The following is a 22739-nucleotide window of genomic DNA, read 5'->3' as shown; positions in this document are numbered from 1 at the left end:
AGTCTATGGTTTGAAATGGAACCTCTGGATGCGCTCTTGCCCGTGTCTCACGCTGACACACGGACAATTAAAGCACCGAGAATTTACAACATTCAATCTATCATAATCCTGCTCTCATTATAATGCTCTGTGTATATTGACGCTGCACATCTTGCACTTAATTTTTAATGATAGAAAGTGATTACAGTCATTGCGCATTTTCGAAGCCATAACGAGAAACAACTTTAAATAAAAAAATTAGAACAAAATAACACTACTGTATTATTATTATCATCAATGATTTTTGCCCATCAAGTCAATCTAAAAGGAATCAGTCTCAAATAACCCAATCAAAGTCAATAATGTCAGACATTCCATTTGAGCTGAAACTGATGAGTGAATGAACGGTCGGTAAACTGCTGCATTTTGCTAGCTCGTTATTAAACTCAACCAAATGCTTCTTATTTGAGATTAATCAGTTACAGACAACATAAAAGTAATCTAACAACTAGACGCACATGCCCATCCCAAGTTCCATATTAGTACCGGGTTTCGATACCCAACCCTAATGATTAAAAATATGACATTGATTTTATACAACGTACAGTTTAATAAACAAGTTAATAATAAGTGACTTACATTTTAGACATCAAATCAACTGTTTCGCTCACTTCCGCAAATGAAAATTGTTCCAAACAAAGTCCACAGCACTGTTTTGCGTCTCTGAGCAATCAGCTTTTTATAACGAATTAGCTGAATCAATGATTCAATGACTCACTCATTGGCTGCATCCGAAAACTGATAAATGCTGCCTTCGGAGGATGCATTTCAAGGTCAGAAGGTATCAAGGTACGTCTGAATGCAGTGTTAGTTTCACTTCCTGTCTCCTGAGATACCTTCATCTGATCGATTTTTGAAGGCAGCATAGATGTATCCTTTGCTGCCTTTGATATGCCACAATCCTGTGCTTTCCATTCTGTGACAGTTGAGCTAGAAAAATAAAGATGGCATCTGAAAGTTGCGGCTGGTCGTCAGTTTGTGTGTAAATGTACATTTTTGACCAACCTCTATCACTTTTGATGTAATTTCTAGTGAGATATTACTATTGTAGTCATTAAATATTCACTTAGTTTTCACCAAAGCTCGCTCTATTTTGCTGAAATCATTAAAAATGTGACACTGCCTCAAGTTGAAGTCCTCTACTTGGAATCTTGTAACAGAGCTTTTAAACTACTATCTCCATTAAGGAACTACTAGTTAGTGCTGGGCGGTGTGACCCAAAATGTATATCATGGTATTTTTCAAAATTATACCGGTTTCACGGTATATATATTTTTTAAGCATGACTGGGTGTTAACCCCATTTTCTATTGATTGAGAGAGGAAACACTGCAGTAGATTGACTTAGAATGCCCTATTTTACAGTCATGAGTGAATATTGTAGAAAAATTCCACACTAGTATTAATACAGGTTTGCAGGCCCCACAAAATGATGCTGTTTACAAAGAGGAGCCAGCAGGAGGCGTTTTAGGAGCAGCAGAAATAGCGGTTTCCCCTGTAACGGCTGTACACAAAGCAGCGCAGTACTCATAAACGCTGCTTTATCAGGAAAGATAAAGAAAGATTAAATTAAAATAACACTGAAACTTTTCTAAAGACAGTCAGTTCCGTTCAAAAGATACATTCATATAAAAACACCTGTGCCGCGTTTTGACTTTGAAACGTGTAACGCTTAGTAACACATACAGCTGTGCATCACCACAGTGCAACAGTGAAAGGGACCCTCTCAAACAGTGTTACGCCGCGCCACGTTCCGAACATTGTTAAAGCGACATGCACTGGTATTGCGGTATATTAAAAATTCAACACCAGTATTCGGTATGAACTTGTATACCACCCAGCACTACTACTAGTCCAAACAAACCTGACCTTATTTACATTTTTCTTAAGAGCAGTGTCCCATGAAAACAATGAAACCACAACAAGAGCAGAGATATCCTACAAAAAAAGTGGTTCAACAGTTTCTTAAAATGGCATATGCCGGCAAATAACTATAATACAATATGGTGGATATTAGGGCTGTCACTACCTATTATTTTTGCAATCGAGTAAATCAGTTGATTATTTTAACGATTCATTTTGTGGTAATAAAAATAGGCATAAGCAAAGACCTAGCCTAAGTCTTTAAAATGACTTAAAAATACATACACAATAACAATTAGGGATGCACTAATATTACAGTTTTGGCTGATACCGATATATTGGCTGATAAATCTAACTTTAAATTTTTATATACTTTGATAGTCTGAATACATAAACAAAAGGTTCACCATTAAAAGCCAATGTTCCAAACACTTCAACATAAATCATACATATAAAATACAGTAGCCTAGTTTGAACCAGTGTAAGATTCCTTAACTTTTCAAATTAATTTTACACTCCTATGCCCAACTTTCTTTATTAAAAAATGGTAACACTTTATTATAAGGTTTCATTTTGTTAGTATTAACATGAACCAACAATTAATGAACAATACTTCTACAGCATTTATTAATCTTAATGTTAAGATCAACATTTTATAAGAAATTTTTAAGATCCAAAGTTGTAGGCCTATCTGTTAACCTTAGTTAATGCACTGTGATCGAACATGAACACAAATATTTTATTAACGAACGTTAACAAAGGCTATTGCTCTCTGTTAGTTCATGTTAGTTAATGCATTAACAAACGAGACCTTATTGTAAAGTGTTACCAAAAAATCTATTGCCTACCAAAAAATTAAAATAAAATACCTAAATAATGCTGCATTGGGCTGCATTATACAATTATAATGATATGACAGTCCCAATCATAGCTTTTAATGTTTTGTATTGCTGTTTGATCGCGCGCGCTGAAGCTGATGAGAACGCGCACCGGGAAGCTGAAGAACTTTTCTAGCAGGTTGTTCAAATCAACGAAACGCATCCTATATGAGATTAATCAGATATTTATATTACATACGACTTATCATATATCGGTACAAAATGATGTGAATGCACAAGCGAACTTGACTGTGCTGGTCAGAATGTGTAATCCCTGTTCTGGACACGCTATTTCCACAACAATGCGCAGAAACAGCAACTAAACCCAGAGAATTCACAACGTTTTATTACAATAGTATTCTCATTCTAATGGCATGTATATGACAGGCCCAATCTTATGTGCATTGCTGTTTGAGCTGTATATATATATATATATTAGGGCTGTGCTCAGAATATCGATACAACGATACATTGTCATGAACTCCTGACGATGCGCGTATCGTAGTGCTGGGCGGTTTACCGGTTCATACCGAATACCGGTGTTTATTTTTGTTACGATATGAATTTTTAATATACCGCAATACCGGTGTATGCCGCTTTAATCGGAACGCGGCGCAGCGCGACACAGTCTCACCCCTCATTTACAACACACGTCTGCGGCGCATTACAGCTGCGACAAGGTTTTATTCCGTCCTCCACGCGGTGCGTCAAAATAGACTAGGCGCCTATATTTAGCGAAGCGGCGCGGAGAGCCGCTTCTGGGAAGCTTCGATCTGAAACACAAGCATTGACTAGAATGGGCACGAGACGTGTGGGGGTGAGAGTGTCTTTTTTCTCGCGGCGCGCGTGTTTTTATACTGTATTAACGTATCTGAAGTGAACTGACGGTCTTTAGAAAAGTTTCTTTGTTATTACGATTGAATCTTTCTTTATCTTTCCTGATAAAGCAGTGTTTATGAGCGTTGCTGCTTTGTGTACAGCCGTTACCGGGGAAACCACTGTTTCTGCCGCTCCTAAAGCGCGTCCTGCTGGCACCTCTTTGTAAACAGCCTTGCAAACCTGTATTATTAATATTAGTGTGGATTTTTTCTATAATATTCACTCATGACAATAAAATAGGGCATTATAAGTAAATCTACTGCAGTATTTCCTCTCTCACTCAGTAGAAAATGTGGTTAACACCCATCATGCTTGAAAAAAAAAAAAAAAAACGGTAAAAACCGTGAAACCGGTATAATTTAGAAAAAAAACGTGATGTTGATTTTTGGTCAAACCGCCCAGCACTAGCGTATCGATACAGCAGCTTCCGTATCGATACTGTTGTGCTTATGTAGCCAAATCAGGGCTCGAATTTCGGCGCGGGTATTGCGCATAATTTTAATCATTCCTGCACTTTAGCATGTAGATTGTATGAGTAAATTAATCCACACAGACTATACAATCAGATCAGTCAATTTAAAACTTCACAAAGAGCGTGAAGCCTTGTTTGTACTTTCGCCTGGCTCCGCAGCGCAAGTCTCCGCTGCCTGCACGCGCACCTCCCCAAACGGACGAGGCGTTTATACTCGACGCGCTCACAAACAGATTGCGAGTAACAAAAGTTATTTTTCGCGGATTATATCACTTTAACAAACAAAAACACGCAAAATTATGTCAAACATTTCGGTCTTGTTGAGTATCCTCTAAACACAGTCGGTTATGTCTTCAGCATAAACGCATGATGGGACAGTATAATGAAATCAGGATCCGTGCACTAGCTCTTAAAGGGACAGAAGCCATATGTGTCTGTCATTTAATATTGTTGTCAAAACAACAAAAGATAGTTTTAATTTGAAGAATTTGGATTCAGGGATTAAAGTGAAAAAAATTCTTCTGACTGAATTTTTTTTAGGCCAAGTCATATTCCTTTAACTTTTTAAATAGTCGAGACCAATAGCGTTTTAAGGGGAGACGTTTTAAACCGCTTTAATATTGCTAGTAGGCGCAATAAGTAATATATATTTATTAGGGGAAAAGTACTTGTGTGTGTTAACAAATTTTGTGTAAACGTGTTATAATTTGCCTATATAGGCTATATATATATATATATATATATATATATATATATATATATATATATATATATATATATATATATATATATATATATATATATATATATATTTTAGGCAAATTATAACAAATTAACACACACAAGTACTTTTCCCCTTTACTTAACATAAATTGTAAGAATATGACTAATAGTAAAGACTAGTACTAATAAATAAACATTAGGCCTATGCTAAAGCTATTAAATAGCAGTCCCAAACTAGTTTTTGTTAATACAATGTTGGTATGAGCCACTACAGTCATTTAAAAATATTAAAAATAACACAAAGAAAAATAGTGGCATTTTGGGGTTAATATGGAAACGACAGTTACCATGGTGACACAATATTAACAATAACTGTTAATGAAACATGGAAACTGCTCCTGGTGAATAGAATGAAAATCATACCTGCATTTATTTTATTTCGTGTAATTTACAACGTAACGGCGTTGCATGCTCGTAGTTTCTTTTGCACTTGATCAGTGAGGCGATACAGCGCGCGCCGCCGCATTTGCGCGTGCAATTGAGTGTGCGCTACGAGAACAGGATAACGACTGACAGGACAAGACAGTCCGTTTTTCTGAGGTGAAAAACTAATTCAGTGTACACTTATGTCACTGCCTGGTAGTTCCTATTGTGCTGGGTTTTCTGAAGTAACGTTAGTCATGATTCGCCTCTCATAACATGCTCTAAACACGCGCGCAGAGTGGAATAGGAGGAGCGGGGGCGCGGGGAGCAAGGATTACAGCGCAAATTTGAACTATATCGATATATGCGATATGGTCTAATTCCATATCGCATTTCAAAAATATATCGATATATCGCCCTACCTGCATTATAAGTATGTCCATGGTAACTGAAATATCTACCTCAGCGCTCAGCTGTAGCCTGACATGCACTTTCCGTGAGCTGTAATTGAAAACCCGGAGTGGATCATGAGCGGAGTGATTACAGAGTGCTTAGTGTGGAGAGAGGAACGTGCTTTTGCTCCACTCCAGGCTTTGATCACATCCCCCTCAGCAGGGTGAATACACTTCGTCTTTCCTATTCAAACTAAAATTAAGACATTTATTACACTATTTGAGAAATGAAAGCCTATTTACGGCCTTAAAATTATGAAAAGTGAATTTAAGACTTTAAGGGCAGACTGGAACCCTGCAATTGACGGAAATCCGTCATAGACTTGCTGCAATTAACGGATTTCCGTCGTAGCGACGGAGAACTTTAATCCCTGTGGATTAATAGCATATGTATTTAATTTAATCAGGACTAAAATACTACTGTTTTATTTTGCATTTGATTACTTTATTCAGTTTCTAGTATTTCTGAATACTAGTGCTAGACCTATTCAAAAAGTTTTCTCTTTATTGGTAGGCTATCTTTATTCTATTGTATTTATTTGCGCTACTGAAGGAAAAGCCATTTTAAGCTTTTTTGTGACAAGTTTTTTATTTCATTTAACTCTTCGTTTTTTATGACAAAAACTAAATGGTTTTTCAGTGATCACAACTGTTATAACACTGGTTATAAAATAAACATATATTACTGTTACAAAACTCTGAAATTCCAAATTGATCCATATCGTGATACGTATCGTATCGTGGCTTTAGTATCGTGATGCGTATCGTATCGTGACATTGTTGGTGATACACAGCCCTAATATATATATATATATATATATATATATATATATATATATATATATATATATATATATATATATATATATATATATATACACACACACACACACACAAAATAAACCTATTACAACAATGGCACAAAATGCTGCGAATGCTCAAGCAAACTGGCTGCTTGTCATGAAGGCTTAACTCCACATACATGCTCTTTCCACTACAACGCGCTCGTCGTGCTGAAACACTTGCGAACTCAAATTCACAACAGTACAATGTTTATATTTGGAATTTTATAAAGCAATATTTTATGTTGGGCCTGTAATCATTTCTTTTTTAAGAAAATGTGTTTTATATTTCATTCATATTTTATATTTTACATTTCTACATTACATTCTTAATCAAACATTTGCCCAGAAGTTCTAAATAAAGGGAGAAAAATAATCCCATTTGAATAAGTACATTTTTGATATATACTTTAAAAATGTAAAAAAGAAATAGTCCTTTCCATGTGGTAAATATATATAACACATATACATATACACACATATATACGGACCGCAAGCGCAGTGATTGGTCTGCTAGAACCGATCCCTCGGGTTTCACATGCTCCCTCTGTATGTGTAATTGCATGTCAACTCGGACAACGACACAGAAGTATAAATGAAAACCAACGCAGCCTTAACCCTGAGTTTGTTCAACTACCATCATGGTACAGGCCTCTGCTCTGAGACGCATGTAAACTACAAGCATGTAAATATTTAAAATGCATATATTTATTTAACTGAATTACAGCCTTTGTGAATTTACAATAACACTATGCTTTAGTATGGTTTTTAAATTGGTTTTTGGTTTTATTGGTTTTAATACATCGTACAGCCTTAGAAAACAGTCTAATAATACGGTTCATTCTCTTCCATGGAATCCGCCACTTCCGGTATTTTGCTGGTTACTCGACATGGGTAAATTGCAAATAGGGATGGCTCGATACCATAATTTTGGTTTCGGTACGGTACCAGAACCTAATACCTCGGTATCGATACTAAATCGATACCACAGGTGACAAATAACCAGCCTCAAAATTTAAGTGAATTGAAACAATTTTATTAAAAAACACTGCTTGAAACTAATAAATAAATAAATAAAAAACAGTCAGGGAACTTACAGTAGATTAAATTTTGGATTTTGAAAAAAAAGAAAGAAACCTGAAATGATACAATTAAAATAGGTTAATATCTATAATAATTGATTAATATAGAATAATAATAGAATAATGAAATGAGTAATTTTTAGCTGTCATGCATTAACAGAGAATTATCAACATTTATAGCATTTATTCATCTTGGTTTGATTACTGTTTGGTTTGTGTTTGGGTTCATATTAGTTTAATGCATTGCATATAAAGTAATGTTAACATGCTAAACATGTATTAGTATAAATAATAATTACTGATTGATCTAGATTAATAAATGCTATAATACGGTTAGGTCAGGTTACCTAATGAATGTTGACAAATGTAGCTTAAATGTAAAGTGTTACTCTAACATTCATATTAGTAATATCCATATTACTACTATTACTCTAGATTCCTTAGATTCCTCTAGGGGTCGCACTCGCCACAGCAGCAGTGATATGCCATTCATTTTACTATCACTAATACTAAAATTAATATCACTAATCTCTTTATTCATTCAAATTCAATTAATATATGATTGTTTGAAAGTGCAAAAATTATGAGACCTAAACTTCATTAGTTCTAACGTGTCATGCAAGCACATTTGAGCTTTCGTGTTAACCGTGTCATATTTAATTGATAAGCTTTTATGTATGTGCGCTATGAATAAAAGTCTAAATTAAAACAGTTGAATGATGGACTCACCTGTCGATCTCTGAACTCTTTGAACAAGTCAGGATGATCAAGTGACAAGTGCTCAACGTTAGCCAGATTTTATGTGTTGCCTCCCGTCGCAAATTTAAAGCAGTGTTTGTAGAGTGGTGCATTGAGGTCTGTTGCTTCACCTTTCTCATTACTTTTGTAGGCAAAGTAATGCTATATTTCACTCCTACTGCTCTCTTTATTTATTAATTTCGGGCGTGTAGAATGAGCTTCATCTGTTTGATCCATCGTGTTCCTCCGTTGTCACCGTTTGCCGGTTGTGCGTGACCCGCGTCAGTTTGGGTAGCGCACTGCCGCCTAGCGGTGAACTTCGAAACAGCAGCGCATTAAATACCGAATTGAGCAAAATTATGATATTGTACCGTTTGAAATATAATATATACCGGTATTTTTGCAGTACCGGTATACCGCGCATCCCTAATTGCAAATCAAGGATTTTTTTAAATAGAGTACACAAATTTAATCGAGGAATCATGACAGCCCTAGTGGATATAATGACAAATAAGATGTAGGCCTAGGGGTGGGCGATATCTCGATATTTACGATATATCGAGATATTTTTTAAACTCGATATGGATTTTGACATATCGTATATATCGATATATTGTTTATATTTAATTATGATTTCGCCACTTTGCTTGTTTGCCTTCTATGTGCTGTGCTCGCCGTTGCCGTCCTCCGCCTGCTTGCTTTTGTTCCCCCTCCCCTCGCGTGTTGTCTCATTCAACCAAGTCCCCCGAGTCCGGTCAGGCACATCAATCTTTCCCCGCCCAGCGAGTGCTTGAAGTGCGTCCGAAACAGCGCGCGCGCGCGATCAGTTGTTGTTGGTATTTTTTTGTGTAGCGTCGCCTCTCGCTGCATTGCTTTTGTTTGAGGGCGCTTAACACACTCACACTTAACATGCTCCCCTGTAGAAACGGGCCTGGCAGCTCGCGCCAGCTCTAGACACGGTGAAAGTTTCCTGATTGTGACGGATGGCCGAATTTACATGACACATTATAAATTAGCATTAGCCTACCTATTCTGCTATAGATACAGTGCCAAAAAGAAGAGAAGAGGATAAAGACAGAGGTAAAGTGATGTAATGAATGAACAGTTTATCTAATTGCATAGTAGTAAGATACTGTAATTTAATGGCAGTTATTTTTACCTTAAACTTTATGCTAACAGTTGTTCTGAGTTCTCCAGAGGCCCCAGACAGTGTGATTTTGTAACAATCATGTCAGTTTTTAGACGCATTTTTATAACTTTTTTTAAATTAATGTTTTACTCTACAGTTGTGCAGTTTTTGGGGGATATATGGCATTTTTTATATTTATTTGCCAAAATTAGTAATGATATTTATATACAGGTTTATTAAAAATAGTGCAATGTGTATTATTTCTTCCTTTATTTTACAGTTAAATTATTATTTTTGTATACAGGGATTTTTTTTTTTTTTTAAATGTCGCAGAAACACTTTGTTCATACATGAACTGCCTACCTATTTGCACTTCAATAAAAAAAAAAGACTTTGTAGTATTTGGCATATTTGTTTTTGCAGTAGTTTTTGGGGGGTTATTTTTCCTGTAAAGATATCGAGATATATATCGTATATCGAGATATAGCAAAATATATCGAGATATATTTTTTGCTCCATATCGCCCAGCCCTATGTAGGCCTACACAAACTTGCTTACTTTCCTTTCCTGAAAAGGAAAATATGTGCAGTATGGATTGACAAGGCTGTAGGTCGATTCTGGAACTGATACAAAAAAACAATGACTTCTGTTAAGCAGACAATCAGTATGTTTGCATGCATAATATGGTAATAACTATCAAAAGGCAAATGCTTTAACATGATACTTATATAAATATATGCACAGCGTGTTTCATATTGAGGAGCGGCAGTGTGATCAGAGCGGCTCAATCAGCTCAGTAAATTCTGCTCCATCTTTGCAAGCACTGCGAGTTTGAGTCAATTGCATTTGAAAAGCAAAATGCAGCAAACATTAGCCTACATGTTTTTACTCCAAATTTGTTGATAACGTCAGTCGAGTGTTTGAAATAACTTTCATTTTAGATCTAAAGTGGCTTCTTGTACAGAATGAGGCAGATAATGTATTATTTTGTATTCTATTCTGTAATTATCTAATGCCGATTATTCGCTTTCTCTGGCAGCGCAAAATTAAACATCGCTTAAATGTCTTGCCTTTGTGGAAGATAAAATTCACTCTTCAGACCTTTTACAACAAGTAGAAAACATGAAGATATATGTCCCACATCCCTCTCAAAGCGCACAGCGGTATAGGCTATATCACGCATCTTCGTGTGGAAATATAAAACTAATGTTTTTTTTTATATATATATTTACCTTTATTACATTATTTAAGTTACCATTATTTACTGATATTTATTTCAATGCTTTACAGGCAAACTGATGGAATTGCTCAACTAAACACGCATGTCTGTTACGAAATGTTTGAGCCTTGTTTATTATTTTTTTAACTGTCAAAACAACCCCCATCTTATCTTCATAAAATGGCACAGCTTTTTACATTAATATACACTCATATGTGATATGATCTGAAAGCAAAACAACTACACTTTTAACATCAGTCAATCAAGCATTTTTTATGAAAACTTCAATAGCCTAATTAGAACTAAAACTTGGTAACCATGTATGAATGCATATTTGTCATTTTAACAGAAATTAGGGTTGGAGATGTTGGTCATTCAGTGTTTCTACAATAATATATATATATATTGATTCTAATACTAATAACAATATAAAAGACACTAAGGTCTGATGAGCTGCTGGGTTAATGAATATTAATCATGTTGTCTGCATTCATTCGAATTGATTTGCTGAAAGGGCCATTCACACAGAACGCATTTTTCCATGCACCGCGCTTTTTCAATTGTTTTTCAATGTAAACGCGCTAGACAGAAGTCTTGAACAGCTGCGCTCGCGTGTCGCATCTTTTGCAGCTGCACGACACGGCATTCTAGAAACGCAGTGCTCAAATTAAAAGAAATTCAACTTTTAAAAAAGTGCATCTCTAGACCTTGCACTTTTTGTTGTTTCACTGACCTGTATCTCACGTTTACATTTTTACGCATTATCAGTTCTGCCCACAACTGAATAAACCAGCAGAGGCTTCTGCTTGTTATTAAAGGTGCTCCAAGTGATGTTGGGTGACGTCACTTTTTGTTGACGTTTTAAGTATTGTCAAACAAAATGAAGGCTAGCTAGACCCTCCCTCCTCCTCATCCGCGCACTAACCCCCCAAACCCCACCGCCAAATCCTTCTTGTCGGTTATTGGCTGGAACAGTTTGTTATGTTTCGTGGTGCGGGTTAGCCCAGTTTGTTTTTCTTGCTGTTTGTGGAGCCTGGGGTGTTTACAGAGACCGTGTTTTTTTTTACAGTGTGTTCAGGGGACAGGCAGCTAGCGGATGGTGAGGAGATGTTTGCTGTATGTGACAAAAAAAAATTTGGCCTAAAAAACGTGTGACAGCGCTTAGAGCACCTTTAAACAGAATAATTCCAAATGAACTGTTTTGACAGGAAAATACAACCAAGAACATATTTTAGGGGCTCTCAGCTAAACGACGGTTAGTCAGGCGCCTTCACAAAGTGCATTTACAGTGCGTCAAATACGCTGTGCATCCATTGAGATTAATTGTAATAGTGCATTTTAAAAGACGGAGAGCGAAACTCAAGCGCTCAGTGTTCAAGACGAGTGAAAATATATATGTGCTGAACTTATACTATGTGATATAGGCTACTTATACTAATGATAGACATTATTTAGTTGCCTAGCATGAAAATTGTCGCTTATGGGAGTGAATTACTTGCATTGTAGAGGGTTGATGTGCCAAAGAATACACAAAATACAACCCTAAATAGGCCTACATATAGAATGTTGTTCCTTACTTTAGTCCCTTTCAATAAAACAACAAAAATGTTAGAATAAATTGTCTGTTTTTATCTTTAATCTTTGTGGCTCTAATCTGGGCCCTCAAACAACAACCTATCACAAGGGAAGTTTTCAAACGATCCGCTTTGTCGACTGTGACAACAACCTCCTCCTCTCACACTCCCTGAAACTTGTGAAGGTCAAAAACATGTATTTCAATGACTCCTGAATGGTGGAGAAAAAGTACCGGTAGTAGTTCCCTGGGTCCTCTCAAACAATCCCAATTTTTCCAAATTAGCATTTGGACACTTAGGGTAAACGTACCTATTAAGCTCAAGTACCCATTAAGCACACTACCATCTTGGAGCTCAGATTATAAAAAGAAACAGCAATGTATTATCCTATTTGATGTATTAACCAATTGATGTGTTTGTTACTATATACCTCCTGTAATTTTAAACCAATCAGACCATTGCACACTGAGATATGTGTGTCCATGTGTTCACACTGTCTGGCGGCTATTTTCAAAGCTGTCTGAAAACTTTCACCAGAAGAGGAGCCCCTCAGATGTGCATTTTTTATATGTTTAAGCCTTTATTTTGAAGAAGTACATCTTCTTATTGCAAAATTAAGAGATTAATGTTTAGACTTTTGAATATTATAACCTGGAACCTGGATGTGGGAAATAATTACAGTTAGATCTAAAAGATAGTTTTAGCAACATAGCCCAGATGCTACGAACATAGCTAGCTTACTAGCTGTATAAGATTGTGTGCTACATTAATATATTACTTCACAGGAATTAATGGCTTGTACTTTTAAATCCATAATATTATAATTTTACATTTTATTGATAGTCTGTGGTTTTAAACTGCTGTAATTTTTAAAGAATTCATATTATTGTTAGGTGAGCTTAAAGGGTGCACTACTATGACAATCACACAGCTTCAGTGTGACATCAATTAGAAAAAGCATAATTTCATAGATATTGTCTATAATAGTTGTTCATATTAAAATTGGTATAAACTTAATACATTACCTAGATTATTAATTTAGCTAAATATTTTCCTTTAAATATTAATTTAATATTTATTAATTAAAAAATGTTTTTGCTCCAATTAAGCACAGTGTGTGCTCCCTTTAAGCTCACCCACATTAAACGTCTATGTAAATACTTAATAATCAGAATTTAAATATTAACTGATGGTTGTCACTATGTTAATCTTCAAAAAAATGATTAATAAACTTATTTTCACAGTCTTAAGATGACAAAAGCTAGACGAAACTATAGTGTATGCCCAAAGATGAAAGAGGCATGTCATACAAAGAAGGAGCCATCAGAAACCTGTCGTATCTGTCCAAGAAGTTTGGAGTAGACAGGAAAGCTCTGACCCAGAGAGTTAAAGGGATACTCCCTTTAACTCTTTTTTTGGAAATAAGCTCATTTTACAACTCCCCCAGAGTTAAATAGTTGAGTTTTACCGTTTTCGAATCCATTCAGCCGATCTCCGGGTCTGGCGGTACCACTTTTAGCATAGCTTAGCATAATGAATTGAACCGGACAAGACCATTAGCATCTCTCTCAAAAAAATTACCAAAGAGTTTCGATATTTTTCCTATTTAAAACTTGACTCTTCTGTAGTTACATCGTGTACTAAGACGGACGGAAAATGAAAAGGTGCGATTTTGAGAGTATAGTTCCTAGCCATATCAGCCTAGAAAATTTAAACTTTACATTTTCCGTCGGTCTTAGTACACGATGTAACTACAGAAGAGTCGAGTTTTAAATAGGAAAAATATCGAAACTCTTTGGTCATTTTTTTGAGAGAGATGCTAATGGTCTTGTCTGATTCAATGATCTATGCTAAGCTATGCTAAAAGTGGTACCGCCAGACCCGGAGATCGGCTGAATGGATTCGAAAACGGTAAAACTCAACTGTTTAACTCTGGGGGAGTTGTAAAATGAGCCAATTTCCAAAAAAAGTGGAGTATCCCTTTAAAGAGCACATTGGTTTGTTTTGTTATTTGATTTTTCAATATGGGTTACATAGCTGAACGTGTACTAGTCTAGACGTTGCAATGAGTTTGAATGACACGTCACTATGAATAGGATAGGCTACCTGATCAAATTGAATGCCTTGTTGCTTGATTTTAGTGTTCTGTTTTTTTGTGATTGACTCTGTACCTTCAAATAAAACTTTTTTCAATTATTCCTTAAAAAGGTTGTATAAAATAAACAAGAATTTTTAATAAAACTTGTTGTGAGCTTATTGGGAACAGGGGTGTGCTTAAAGGGTACAAAATGTACCCATTAAGCACAGCCAGACTTTTTATATTTAATGATGTACATCTTAATTGAAATACTTTTGTCATTTAAAATAAAATGAAATATTATAGTGTGAGAGATTAATATTTTATTTTAAAATAACTTCTTGTACTAAAACCAATATCTTGTGCACTAAAAATGTCTCAATGTAGATTTTGGTGAGCTTAATAGGTACGTTTACCCTATTTACATACCAAAGACGAGCATGTCATCGCTAGCTAGCAACTCTTATTTTCTCAGGGGATATTGAGCACAGTGCAGTTGAGTAATTACAATTACCTAAAGCCACAACAGCACTACCAACACAGATCTCAGAACAGTCATGTTTTTGTGTAACCTATGCCACACTCAGTGCTGACTTATGAGAAAACACAAGGTTCTTACAAAAACAAATCCTGTAACAGTTTGCACTTAGACAACTGCTCTTGCAGGACATCTAAATATAATATCAATCTATCTATACATAAAATGATTAAAATGTAGGCATTGATTGATCACATTCTCCTGATTAAAATACAACCTCTACTCATCTACTCATAATCAATACATCACTTAAACAAAACTGATTTCAAGTGGTTGTAATAAGTCCAGATCATGGTTCTCACACTGTCTGGCCTGAGGAGGAAGTGTGTGAATGAGAGTTTATCTTTGGAGTGTGTAAATGTAGGTGTGTGTGTGAGAGAAAGCCTTTATGAAAAGGCCTTTATTTGTGGAAAGTTGACGCATCACATGCCCTTGAACTATTTTAAAACACATGAGAATCTTAGGTTAAAATTTATATGGATTTATAATGGGAAAATGCATATTGCCTTCATTTTTGCAGTATTTGTCCTATGGTGTGATATCCAAGTCGTAAAAGTTCAAATATTCCATATAGCTATAAACTTAATAATTATAAAATAAGCAAAATGCTGTTTAAAATAGCTTTCGATGGATTACAGCATGTCAATTTCCCTAAAGTTGTTCATGTCAACTACCCTTGTGAGAGGTAAATGAACTTTAAACTCAAGGTTCGGCCTAACCTTAGCTAACAACTTTCAACAACTGTCACGGCTCGTTTGATAAACAGTGGTGGTTTATCTTTCTCTTCAGAAGATCAATCTACAAAAAAAGGAGGAAATTTCAGAGACTTCAGAGGCAGAAGGTCAACTCATAATTCTCATGGAGTCTGGAAAGCTTTGATTTCTTCCATATGGTTCAAGTATTCCCAGCAGGGGGAATTTACTTACAGAAGCCCTTTAAGACTGAAATAAAAAAAGTATTTCATTTAAAAAGACTTAAAGTGAATAGCTGTGCGCCAAAAAAGTGCTGTTGTTTGTAAAACAGACACACTTGCCCTTGTAACAGAGAATTCATGTTAATTGGACTAAAACTACAGAGGTTTTCTCTGGATACAGGCCACCGTGTCAGGTTGTTTTTCCCAAACACATTAAACAGGTGGTCCCGTCTCACAATCTGACTGACTCCTCTCTCTGCTGCCAGCCAAATGGATGTCTTCAGTCCCGGCCTTGAACTTTCCAGAGAGAAGAACAACCTTGATGTTTCCAGACACTGTTTGTCAGTAGCTTGCACTTTCTTTCACTTTTCATTTTTAACCTCCCAAAGTCCTGCCAATATAATGCCCTGCCAAGGAGAACTTAAATTACACTTAACAGATACAAGCTAGAAGCTAAGCCTTTTAAGTTTAAAATAAAGCCAGGCCTTGGGGTTTTTGAGTCAGACAAAAACAGGTACTTTTTGTGACACAGGCTTATACTTCAAACTGACATTGACTATGAGTTGCACAGACTTGCAAGGGTATCAATACTCAAATGGATCATAAAAGGATTACAGGAAGATTGATTTAAATGCCTTAAAGCAATAATTCAATTCTCTTTAAATTCACTTGGACAGCCTTCAACAGTGTGGGAGCCAAAAATAATTTCATGCAGCTCAACAGCTGAGAAATGTGGCAGCCCACACAAAAGGTATATCAAGAATGTCTAGAGAGAAATAGACAAATTTTAGGATTTTTATGAATACCTTAAAAAAAACAAAGGAATAATAAATAAAAAAAAAACACTAGTGTCTAAATGACTTCAAGGTCAAATAATTTACCTAAAGAATATTAAGTGCTTATTTATGCACCAAAAACACGAAGCAAAGGAAAAGAAAGAAAGTGTTGATGAGATTTCCAAATGACTGCACCGCCTTGAAAAAAATTAAAGCACTTAGTCAATGGTATTGATGTGTTACGTAACAGCTCTTCCTGTAAGGAGGGGATGTAGGACAATGATAAATCTGGATGGAACGAAAAGTACACAACAGCTCATAATCATATGTTGACCCCTGGAGACTCTTAAAATATCCCACAGACAGACTTTAACAATTCAATGCATTTGCTGTGCAGTCAATGTAATAAAGAGCTAGTTTAATCCAAAACAGACTTTTCCAGTACAGAACAACAAAAGACCTCAAAACCAGGAAATAAGAGAGCAAACGGAACAAACAGCACAAGAGAGAGACATGGCATTTACCATTAAGGATCAATACAGTATCCATCTATCAAACGAGGGGGGGAGGAGGTTTGGGTCTAGGAAAGTCTTTGTTTCAACCATGTTTTAACCCCATCTAGGAACAACAAGGTTTCAGAACGACAAACAGGCACCCATTTAATAAATTACAGTCAATGTCTTGTGGGACAGACAATATATAATGTATCTGAATGTGTTAAAAAAAAGGGCTAAACATGTAAAGGTACAAAAGGCATAACAATAAAAACACGTCATTAATGAGGGACAATACATCACGAATGTCTCTTCAAACCATAAACATCACGTACACATGCGGAACCTGTTATATTTGAGACCTGAGATCAACGGTGTGCTGCGAAAAATATGCAACGTAACACATTATATAATGGAAAAGTACAGCGCGTTAAACTAACCACAGGTTGAGCAGGTTAATGTTCAATTACACCTAAAGCCATCTGCTGTCCACAACCAGGCAAAATGCTCAGCTAAATATAAATAAACCCCCTATTATACGGAAAATATGGGCTAGGACGAGCTGAAGGCCATGAAGAATCGCTGGCTGCGTTTCGAAAGCTGGCGTGTTGCCTACCAAAACAGCATTTTTGGACATTATTTCGCTACGTTTCGAGACGCAGCCGATGGCGCGAGGACAGAGACGATGATATAAAACATTCTCTCGCGACGTCAGTCCGGTTCAGCGGGGCGAGGGCAAACCAAAGGGGGAAGAGGGAAAAAACAACCAAATATTATGTAATGCAGCTAGTTATGGAAAACTCCCCGTGTCCAGTCTCAATGCAAAAGTTGTAACTGTTTACCGAACGATTGCATCATTTTTACACATACATGCGTATGTTCAGTACTGAACAGATCCCGGAAATCAAATGTATGTGCTATTTGTTTTCTTTAAAATATATATTAGATTTAAAAAAAAGAACTACATTTTTTTGTGCGTCTTAAAGGGCCAGTACGCGTTGACTGTATAATTAATCTGTATTACTGGAAATCCATGTGATGCATAGGCCTGGGACAACATCCAATAACAGATCTTAATGCAATGCACAAGATTCGCACAGCACAGGCGAAACCCCACTGATCTAGATGCAGCAGACAGACATATACTGCGCACCCAACCCATGATCACACACGCGCATATTGCATGGGTTTAACCTACTCAAGGCAAAAGCCTCTGAGTGAACGAACTCGTCTCATGTGCGATTACCAACTACGTGCTTTCGTAAAGTTGACACGTATAATTATGTCTGTGCTAGTCAGGCTGATTTTGCAACCTTGATGGTCTGACTTTCAACGCCGCCTACTTTATGAGTTTAACCAGAACAAACCGTGGAAAATAACTACCGAGAGCAAAAGGCGTCCGATCTGGGCCGCATTTATAGAGTTAACGCGCCCTCGACATGCACTATTTCACCGCACGTCGATTTAGTGCATAATTGCGTTAAAAATGTCTGAAGTTGCCTCACGCCACCGAGTTATAAACTAACAAAGAGAAAAGGAGGAACCTACCACGTGATGAGGAGCCGATTCCGGGGGAAATTGATGTAATAAACCCCCACACTTAAAAAATATAGTAGTAATAACTGACAGACAGGAGCAATTATCCAGATGCAGATTCCACTGTTGCACGTTCAGGTGGAAAAATCCCCGGCCTCTCGCGCGCTCCGGTGTTCGGTAACCCCCCTCCTCTTCCTCCTCCCACTCCTCCAGGCTGCGTTTAGGAATCACGAAATGGGCGAAAGAAACGGGGGCAGTCGAGCTATAGGAGCCCAGTCGGCTGTTTTTCAATCGCCCCCGACAAAAGCCACGTAAAAACAGAGAAATGTATCCCTTTTCCGGTCGTTCTTTGAGCGCAATCCCTTCTCTCCTTCTCCGAAAGGTCTTCGTGTTCGATTTCGGCTGTTAAAACCCGGTTTTCGTCCGTTTTTTGATTGTTGTCGTTCGAGGGGGAAGCGACGAGCTCGGAAAATGGCGGCTCGCTCCTCTCCCTCGGATTGCGAGTCTGACAAACAGAAAGAAGCGGAGCGGCGCAGTGGCGGGAGAGAGACGCGCTACTCTGACTGGCCGCTAGAGGCGCCGAGCTTCCTGACATAATGCGTCATGGCATTAGGGGGCGCCACATTCAGACGTGCATTTAGTACATCATCACCAAATTAATCCTATTCAAGCAGAAGCATAATTGGTCGAAAACAGTCAGAATCTAAATTTGACCAGTGGCGGCTGGTGCTAAAATTTTTTGGGGGGGCACAACAAACTGAATTTTTAATTCAGGACTGAATGTAGGCTTATTGTTAAATAACAATTTAACAGTGATAATAATGTAGCTATCATAAGCCTAAAGTTTAGCTAAAACTTCAGCCGGTAGGGTTGGGAAATAGCCAATTGCCAAATAAATCTGAATTTTTGGGCTAAATGGCATAAATGGTATAATCTGAGTATTTAATTATTATTTTTCTATTTGAATAAAAAAAAACCTGTATTTTTTTTTTTTTTTTATATTTAATATCCTGATCGATATTGTCCTACAAACAATGTTTATATTGAAGGTTATAAAAACAAACATAGTGCAACCTTGCTGTCTATCTGCAGTCTATCCAAAAAAGGGGTCAAATGAATCACATTACATTCTAACATTGCAACATTACAATCTAAAAACAAAATAATGTTTTTTAAAGAAGTAGTTAAATTTTCTAAACCAAAAAAAAAAAAGCTAATATCATAAAAATACACAGGTAGGTTTGAAATTATCTAGCACATTTATGTTCACCAACAACAACAACAAATATTCAACAACAAATGTTTTAGCTAAATATATTTATAATTTAGTGCTAATGTATATTAGTCAGAATAATTGCGCTCAGACTATTCTATTGCGCTCCGTCTGTTCGGCGCGCATGCACGCGGGGGCGCTCGTTCACGGAAGTATAGCTTGCAGAAAGCTCGCCCACTCATGACGGCAAACTGGACTTTCTAACATTTACAGATGGAGAATATGTCCGTGAAATGTAAGTTATGCACTGAGGAAATTATTGGATGTCACTTCAGCTTATGGCTAAATACTAATAGAGGTACATTTGTTTCCACCAATCGCTGCACAAGTTTAAGGTTACGTATGATGACGAAAGCACGTTAGTGCGAGCCCTCCCGGAACCCATAGAGAATGCATTGCAGTGCCTGCAGTTCGAAAAAAAAAAATCTTTGAATGTAAGTCTATGGGAAGACTCTGGGCGATTCTCAGCCAGAGTGAAATCGCCCAAAAAGAGGCGGTACTCCACAGAACGTGACTCGGCGCTGATTGGACTATATCCAGAGGCAGAACAACAGTGAGTGACTGCTAGCGTAACTCTGTGGTTGAATGAGATAGTGATAGAAAGTCCCTTTCACACTTAGGTGGTGCGTCGCCCGATCGCCCTAATGAAGAAACCGCCGCTGAATTTGACCAAAATTCAAATGTTTTAACAAAATAGCATACTATGAAATATGGATAAAAACAGCACAGTAAGTCGTGCCTGGAGCCCTGCCTATTGATGCACATTTCTAGAAAGAAGTTGTTCTAAAACAAATGTTCTACCAGCAGAGGGAACTCAAGGGCATCTGAAGTGATCTATAGTGACCAAGGGGTATGAAGTGTTCAAGAAAACAATACCAAGTGGAGTGGAATATGACCGCTATAGAATAAGATAAATGTTATACAAGACCCCTGCGTGTGAACTTAAATACAACATTTGTATTACCAGTTGTAGTTGCAAACAGAAAGACAAAAATTAGCAACAAAGTAAATATAAATCAAAATACACTAAAATGGGCTTTTATCATAAGAGATTAGAAATTATGCAACCATGATATGGAGGGTTTAGACTGAGCTTCCTGTTTACAGGGGTCCTCATAAATAAAAAGACAGCACCATCTACTGTTTAAAATGGGAATAATCAATTTCTTAACTTCTTTTCTGTGGCACTGGTTATTTAGCAGACGCTTTTTTGAGTATTCTAACTACTTACAGTATACATACTAAAGAGATACTACAGGAACATCCCTCTAATATATTACAAATAAATGTAAATAAACATGAAAATAACTTAAGAGTGTCAGACCTTAGAGATGACTGGTTTCAGTCTATGGTTTACGGAAACCTCCATTATTAATCCAAATGTAACTTGTAAACTCAAAAAAAGACAGACAGCGATCCAACCAGCAGTCTGAAAAACAAACAAATAAAAAAGACTGTTAGCATATACATTTATAATTGTAATAGCCCATATTCCTAACAATAACATGCATGATTATATATATATATATATATATATATATATATATATATATATATATATATATATATATATATATTATAATAATATTTAATCTAAATTGCACAATTTTAAACTTTATATTTTAAAGGTTTTTAAATATTACACCTACATATTCATTACATAATATAAAGCTGCAAATGTATCGTGTCTCTTTCACTTATACAGTCAGATCTTTGGGAGACAATAACAGGAGAGAACTTAGGCTATTTCATAAAGTTAGTTCAGTCAGATCAGTAAAATGTAAACAAAATATGATAATTATTTTATTTTTTTTTTAAACAAGACTAAAAATACAAATAGTAAAATACAAAAACAGCGCATTAGAAACGGCATCTGAAGCCAGATGATGGAGTTTGGGAGAGTGTTTCAAAAGCACGTACGCTGCCATAATACGTGCGTTCAATATGCTGACTTAATAGGCAGCTCAGTAGGTTTTGAAACACAACTACATACAATAAAATATAATAAATAAGACGTGTAGAGTATAATAGAGATATGAATAAGAATAGCAGATTTACTGCAATTTAATTATATAAGTTTTTTTTTAAATAAAGTTCAGTTTTAATTTCGTTTACTCATGCCCGTTCACAGCAGGTTTAGCATGCTAACATCATCAGCTGACAGTCTCTGCTGTATTACAGCCTTTCTTTCATCACCACTCACATCTTGAAGACGAATTCAAAGGGTACAATCTTAACTGACATTCTCACTTGCAGCTACAGGAAAAATACAATTTTATAGTTGGTTTGATTTTATGTGGAGGTTAATTCTGATGGACTGAGAGATTTTTTTGAACCCAAACAATTTTTGGCCTGTTGACTGCAATCTCCGGGATGAAATTACTTTGTCATTATGTCTACCGCTCACTGAATGAGATGAAAAATGAAACAGCGTTTTCCTTTAGACCTTATACAACATTTTACGTTGAAAACAGTATTTTTTCCATACTAAAACAGCAAAATAAGTATATTTTACATGACAGAGTACAGAATTCACGTTCACTTACCTGCACAGATCAACCAGACTTGAGCCGGAAGTACCGCCTCATTTCAACCTATGATTGGTCAGTGGGTGGAAAGCCGTCTGCTGATTGGCTGGTTTATGTGTTTTTAGAGAGAGAGATGGGCTTACGAGTGAAAGTAAAAAAAAAAAAAAAAATGTAACTTTGCAAAAGAGTTGATTTTTGTTTATTTGTTTGAATTTATTGTGTATTAAATATACAGGTACCCAACATACTGTCACGTTTGAACATACCTCAGGCCTATTAAATAGCTTAATAT

The 22739-nt window shown here is 36.4% G+C and overlaps 1 protein-coding gene across 2 annotated transcripts in view; it reads right to left on the bottom strand.

Annotated features, from left to right (window-relative positions):
* The window catches only part of kansl1b (KAT8 regulatory NSL complex subunit 1b), an 83144-nt gene extending 60653 nt beyond the window's left edge, over positions 1-22491 (bottom strand). The window contains exons 1-2 of one of the 2 annotated variants that reach the window (XM_081352694.1): positions 22466-22491; positions 21244-21348 (exon numbers count right to left, since the gene is read on the bottom strand). The gene's annotated coding sequence lies outside the window, so the exon portion shown is untranslated. Of the gene's footprint in view, positions 1-18658; positions 19154-21243; positions 21349-22465 lie in introns of those variants that run through there. The other variant, XM_081352693.1, reaches the window with a different exon arrangement.
* Between the last annotated feature and the right edge of the window lie 248 nt (positions 22492-22739).

The sequence above is a fragment of the Scardinius erythrophthalmus genome (genome assembly GCF_964197995.2).
Source record: "Scardinius erythrophthalmus genome assembly, chromosome: 1".
Classification (NCBI taxonomy): domain Eukaryota; kingdom Metazoa; phylum Chordata; class Actinopteri; order Cypriniformes; family Leuciscidae; genus Scardinius; species Scardinius erythrophthalmus.
This window is presented reverse-complemented; position numbering and strand designations above follow the sequence as displayed.